The sequence below is a fragment of the Macrobrachium nipponense genome, chromosome 9 (assembly GCF_015104395.2).
Source record: "Macrobrachium nipponense isolate FS-2020 chromosome 9, ASM1510439v2, whole genome shotgun sequence".
Lineage (NCBI taxonomy): Eukaryota > Metazoa > Arthropoda > Malacostraca > Decapoda > Palaemonidae > Macrobrachium > Macrobrachium nipponense.
In genome coordinates, this window is record NC_061110.1 from 1,329,656 (window position 1) to 1,337,155 (window position 7,500).

At 33.5% G+C, this 7,500-nt stretch overlaps 1 protein-coding gene across 3 annotated transcripts in view; it reads left to right on the forward strand.

The window, feature by feature from the left end:
* The first annotated feature begins 5,585 nt into the window (after positions 1 to 5,585).
* LOC135217844 (zwei Ig domain protein zig-8-like) overlaps positions 5,586 to 7,500 on the forward strand; it is a 27,653-nt gene continuing 25,738 nt past the window's right edge. For 2 of the 3 annotated variants that reach the window (XM_064253845.1, XM_064253846.1), the window contains exon 1: positions 5,586 to 5,756. The gene's annotated coding sequence lies outside the window, so the exon portion shown is untranslated. Of the gene's footprint in view, positions 6,087 to 7,500 lie in introns of all 3 variants that reach the window. The other variant, XM_064253847.1, reaches the window with a different exon arrangement.

The following is a 7,500-nucleotide window of genomic DNA, read 5'->3' on the forward strand; positions in this document are numbered from 1 at the left end:
AGAGAGAGAGAGGAAGAGAGAGAGAGAGAGAGAGAGTCTCAACAACCTCGCTTCACACACACACTCACACCACACGCGCATATTAGTATTAAAGTTTGGATGAGAAGAGAGAGAGAGAGAGAGAGAGAGAGAGAGAGAGAGAGAGAGAGAGAGAGAAAGAAATTGGTAAGGAACTTTGCTTCCCACACGTACTTTTATTCATTTGTGTATTTATAATATAAATGCTAAATGCAACCTTACCTAACCTCATAAAAAGACTAAAAATAATATCAATGCATTGAATAAGTTTTTTTTTTATAGGCTAATTCGGCGCATTCGAGTTTTTTGTGCATCTGTTACAGAGTATAACCAAAGTCATCGAAAATAGATCTATCTTTCGGTGGTTTCGGTATAGTGCTGTATGAGCGGCGGCCCATGAAACTTTAACGACGGCCCTGTAGTGGCCTATCCTATATCGTTGCCAGAAGAACGATTATGACTAATATTAACCTTAAATAATATCAAAACTACTGAGGCTAGAGGGCTGCAATTTGGCATGTTTAATGTTTGGAGGGTGGATGATCAACATCCCAATTTGCAGCCCTCTAACCTCAGTAGTTTTTAAGATCTGAGCGCATACAGAAAAAGCACGGACGGAGAGACAAAGCCATCTCAATAGTTCGCTTTTCAGAAAACAAAGAATCATATGATGAAAAATCACACCATTGCCCCATTGCCTTGGTTTTTATTTTTTATTTTTTTCTTTGGGTCTAAGTTGATTAGTGCCAAAGGACAATGTTCTCGCATTGTTTTTAATGCCATGAATAAAACGCTTTCATATCTCAGATCTATAACGAAATATCACATTACTTACATTTTCCATGCAGTACATCTCACTGGTTTTATTTTATAAAAAGAAAATTGCTTCAAGCATGTTCTGCAATTAAACGTTAAACGCTGTTGGTTCAATTAATTAAACATTCTAGATTTCATGAATGCACCCCCAGGAGACAAGACATAAAATATGACTGCTGAAGGAAGGAAGTCACGCAGATATGATTGTCAGGTGTGTGGGACTTTTCCAAACGTAACTCCCAACTAAGTCGTAGACCTGAACCTCTGTTATTCAGACCTTGAGGGGGGGAGAACCTCACAATCATCCTTAGTGGAAGATGAATCTGTTTCATTTTTATGGAAGCAGCGAATGAAAGATTTCGCCCTTCTATATAATCGCGGTATAATGCCCCCGGTAATAGCCACGCTAACAGCCGGGACGAAACGTGGAACACCGCTCTTCTAGCAATAAAGGAAGGCATATTCAGGTCCATAAAGACCCGTTGCAAAACGCAATGAATCCTGATAAGTGGCGTATATTTAGCCCCACTCCATCCCACCCCCCCTCCATCCCACCCTAGTGAATCCTGATAAGTGGCATTTATCTGGGCTTTCTAAAGAAGAGAAAAAAAGCATGGCGATGTTCAATGACAGGGGAAAGAGGCCGTTTAGCATTCTATTTTCTGTAACGTTCTCCAAGGTTATTATGGGGTTCTGGAAGCCGTAGCTCTTCCAGAAGAAGCAGTCTAGATCATAGGTTTTCCAGGGAATGGAAGGATAGGGAAATTGCTCAGTAATGGATATGTAGAACACTTGATTGGGTAATGGAAGCAACGACTGCGTAATTAGAGAGAGAATTATGGATTGGGTTACCAAGGATTTTAATGTGTCCAAAATTATATTCGATTCTTATACTTATACTGGATAATCTGGAGGACTATAAGAAACCATGTTAAGGTCTAACTATATTGGGTATACATTTCAGTTAGTAAGATATCTGCGTACTTTATTTATAACACAACAACTGTCAATAGATGGGATATATATTTTTAGAAAGAGATTTTATTCATCAATAACGTACACATTTTACAGAAATAAAACAAATTCATGCATTTATATATCCATTCGTAAAGCACAAGTAATAAATAATTTCCTATGTTTCTTAAAAGATGATTTAAGAATGTGTACAATAGGGGAAAAGTGTTCCTTTGTCAATTACCATACACACATATTTTGGCCCTAGGTTTGGTTAGGCTAGGTTGGGTTAGATTAGGTTAGAATAGCACCTTGACAACAATTTGGGTGTGGGAAAGATAATGAGATTATTTTTGAAGAAAATTCTATAGCTAATTTTCAAAGATATTATGATCTCCCTGTTTTTTTTTCAGGGGAAGGTCTCAGTACTCGGTTACATCCCAGGAAAGTGCGCCCAGGAAATGTAGCTTTTCTGATAGTCTTTATTACATGTATAGTAAGATACCATACTTTTACGTTGATAGACAGACGGGGCCGACACCTATTTCTCCCTACCATCAAAAATAGATCATAATATCGCAAAAACCTATTATGATTTAGGATAATATTACAGGATATCAGAGAGAAATCAGGATATCAGGAGAGAAAAACTCCCTCCTTCGACTAATCTCCCTAATCTCGTAATCTTGTAATTTGTGCTTAAATTAACAACAATCATAAAACAATTATTTATCGAGCAACTCGATCTTAATGTGGCTTAATAATATCCCTCACTTTAGAGCTTATTGTGCCTTTGCTTGGATATAATGGGAACATAAAAAGTCAGGTCTTACTCGGGGATTACGCATATTTTAAGGTGCTTCACAATAGCCTGACTCCATTAAAGAAATCAACGAGTATCGAGGATGAAACATTGATTATCAGCGTAATAATAGTTCCTTTGCGTGCATTTTTTTCTATTAATAAGTAACCATACTAAACCTTTGTTCTAGCTTCCTTAAGATAAAATGTTTGAAGAATAATGTAGAGTAAAATTGCCAAACAATATTGTTCACATCTAACTGGGCGTTTATGTTAAGTTAATATTTCCGAAAGAGATTTTCCTGTGAATCCATAGTATGACTTATCACAATCCCTACAGGGGATTACATTTGCTACACTTACGTATAGTACAGATAAATATGAATACATTTCATTACAAACTTTATAATCTTTGCTATATTTATTTTGGTATAATTATTCAGAAGTCACTTCAATATTTGCAGAGTGAAATATAATGGGTTTACACTTTTTACACACACACACACACACACACACACACACCTACAATACACAATAATATATATATATATATATATATATATATATATATATATATATATATATATATATCTATATATATATATATATACACACACACATATATATATATATTATCTATATATATATATATATATATATATATATATTATATATATATATATATATATCATATATAATATATATATATATATATATATATATATATATATATATATATATATATATATATTATATATATATATATATAGTATATATATATATATATATATATATATAGCTATATATATTTATATATATATATATATAGATATTATATATATATACTATACTCTATATCTATATATATAACTATAAATATATATATATATATATATATATATATATATATATATATATATCTATATATATAATAGAATATATATATATTATATATTATATACACGCACACACACACAAAGTATGAACCATAATGATGCATGATACACTATGTATTAGAGATAATACATGACATTATATTTGTAAATATGTCACAGACACAGTGTAATAAAATTACCAATATGCCAAGGAAGACCATTACAGAGTATTAGACAATTCTTACCGTTTGACATAACCAGATTCCATCAACTAGAAATCGCTAGGTGGTTGGAAAGGATCAAACAGTTTCTAAATAATTCATTCACAAACTTGCGAAACAGATGAGCCCGTAAAAATTCATAACACTATCGCCTCAGGGAAATGGAGTTTAAAGATTGGTGTTTTCTATTTTTAGATTTTTATTTCTATACGCATTGCTGCGACTGATATCTTATTTATCTGCTGCGAGAGCGAGGCGTCGATAAGGCCATTGGCATCAATGCAGAGTGTGCAGTAAAGTATAGTCTGTCGTGAATAATATATGAAGTGCTGTAACCACCTAACGCCCCTTGCTGGAATTTAATTATTTGTAATCTGTTCACTAACTACTATATTTTTTTATGAAAAGCTGTAACCACCTAAGGTCCCAACATGGAATTTAATTATATGCAATCTGTTCACTAACTATTATATTTTTGTATGTTTTTCAACAACTATATTCAATATTATTATAGTTATTACCATTGTTATGAATACTATCCTTTTATACTTCTTTACCAACTTTGTGGTAAAGAAGTATAAGTATATTGCTTATTTATAATTTCTTACCACATTATTCATGCATCTAGTACGTTATGTATGTTATTGTCTATGATTTGTATATTCCATGTATGTGGCCTTGAGCTGAAATAGAATTTATTATTATTATTATTATTATTATTATTATTATTATTATTATTATTATTATTATTATTAAAAAAGGTCTCTTTCAGTCACTGGGGAAATCCCTTCAACGTGACTAATTAAATGATGGGGAAAATAGGGTTATTTTTCACATTCCAATTGTATGCTTCTGTACCCACTCAGGCAAGACAACCCTCTCTCCCCGACCCTTCTTTCATACACCCCCCTTAATCACCCCCCCCCCCCCCCCCCACCAACAGACACCTTGGAGGGGAGCGCCACTGAGAATGAGAGAAATAATGATACGACATACTGCAGAGCAAAATATTTCCGAGAAACGAAATTCGCCTGTAAAATGTATGATGAAAAATGCATAAGGGCAAAAAAAAAGTCGAATAAAAGAAAATGGAAAAGTGCTTTGCTGATTACGTATTTTGAGTGTAATGTAAGTCATAGTTAGAAAAGATCTATTATACATTTGTATATTTACTATACATATATATCTATAATATATATATCTTATATATCTTATATATATATTATATATATATTATATATATATATAGATACATATATACATATATACATATATATATATATATATATATATATATATATATATATATATATAATATATATATATATATATATATATATATATATACGACTGTAAAATATTTTCCGTTCAAACAGAATTCCATCAAATAAAAAATGCCATAAGGGAGAAAACCAAATGTTATATTCCAGAAGTCTCCCTCTGCATGAAATGAGAATTACACAAAAGCGGTATTTATATCGAGCGATCCAGACGTCAGCTCAGCTGTTACGTCACTCTAGTTGACAGCCTCCTTAATCGCTGGACGAAGACTGTATCTATATTATCTGAGTCCCAGGCTACTTTTGGGAGGTTCGTCTTATTTCGTTTTTTGATCAGTATCGAAATAACACTTTTAGAAAATCAAAGCATTCACTCGATTCCTATCGAAATAGCTTACAACCCCCTCTCCCCCCCCTACCCATCACCCACCCATCCCCCACCAACTCCCACTTCTCCCCCCTTCCAAAACAGCATCACCTGGACTGCCGGATTAGAACCACCTGACGACACAACAGCCAGCGGGATGAATTTACAAGTCACGGGGCGCCGCTCCAAATTCACTCAATAGTCACTGCTCAAGTACAACTTGAGCTGGGGTCAAGCTAGCCGTGCCAGTTATCCCGTGGCTGTCGGCGAGGGTTGGTGTTCGTCGCGCGTGCTCTCTCCCTCTCTCTCTGGCTTTCCTTCGCGATAGAGACGTGTCCCGTTGGTTTTTACTCTACTAAATGTTTCTTCCGTGACAAGTTGGACGCTGTGGATATAGTACGTCTAATGTATTGAGAGGTTCTAGGTGCGTTGTAGATTATGCTGAGACTTTTATTTTCCTTTTAAAAGTGTTCGAGTGAGATGATTGAATTAGACTGGAAAAGTTATAACACCGTATGCACGTTCTGAATGTTTTAGTCCAGTTCGTGAACGTGAAAATATTTGCATAAACAAGAAAAATCAAAGTTATCGAGTGGCATGTCAACATTTTCTTTATACAACAAAATATTCGACATTTCTTTAAACTTGCTATAAATCTTGATTTGGCCGGAAGTGTGTTTGCATTTACGATTTGTCAGAAGTGACCAGCATCTTGGAAATGGAGGATCGAAACTGATATCTATCAAAGAGTAAGGTGGGTATCAGAACAACAAATGATTGTTAGAATATCTTGAATCGACCTGAGAAATGTAGTGAAAAAGATCACTATGATATGAACAGTTTGGAATTTTCTTAATTGTTTGTGACGTTGGAATTGTTATAGGAAAAAAGAGAGAAGAAAAACTTCAAGATTTATTACTTAGAGAAAATTTCTCCATAACGTTTTTGGAAAACTTTATTATTCCCAGATCTTGAAAATAAATTTAAATTCATTTCATTCCTCTTTATTGATAAGGATTTCCGTATCGATGCATCCCATAGTGATATGTCATTGATTTATAACAAGTCGAAGAAAAATATTAAGATTAAAAGAATGGAGAATTACGAAAGGAATGGCAGTGGGAATATCTGTCTGGGTTTTATCGGAACGTAGGAATATCTGTCGCGGTTTCGTCGCATTCCGAGTGAAATGGGAATTCCTGATGGCTCCTGAAGAAGAAGAATAAAAAAAAGAAGTAAAAGGGCAATTATGCTCTGCTTTTTGTTTAATAAGATTTTGAGAAGAAAATAGACCATAGGTTATGAAATTGATTATATATATTTTTTTTTCAGAAATTCACTCTTATGATTGTTATCAGTAGTATTTGCTCTGAATATTAGTAAGGGATGATCATTTAAACAGTGATATAGGAAACGGCATTTTAACTAAATAAATAGTACACACATTCATACATGTATAAATACGGAAGTATAGACAGGTCACCATTTACCTCTATGTTCAATGCATTCTACTGACAATTAAATATTTTTTTTTATTTTGGGACGGGGCAGGGGTGTCTGTGTGCCTGTATGAAGATGTGGGGATGGGGGCGGCGTCCGGGGGGAGGGGCGTTACATTCCAAAACCTCAGTCCAGGAACATCTACTTAGAGTTGGAGTTGTTCCTGAAAATATTCACACATTAAGTTACAAATGTCCTTTAATATTCAATTCGCTCAACCTCGGAATTAATATACTTTCATATATGTTCACCGAAGGGGAATTTTTTTAGTTGATGGTCCTGTGGGTTAATGTGCGTCACTGTACATCGTGAATTTTTGGTTTCCGTAATTCGAGTTCATAAGCCTTTTGGCTCAACATATATGAAAATATATTAATTCCGGGGTAGAGCGAATTAGATATTCAAAAGGGCATTTTTTGTAGGATAATGCACACACATCTACACACACACACACACACACACACACACACACACATATATATATATATATATATATATATATATATATATATATATATATATTATATATATATATATATATATATATATATATATTATTATTAAATTACTTTTATGAAAGGAAAGAAAAAATGACAAACATTAAAGCATGAAAATGTTTACTTCAGTAAGCAACTATGGATAAAGGAACTTTGGCATAATCTTCAATC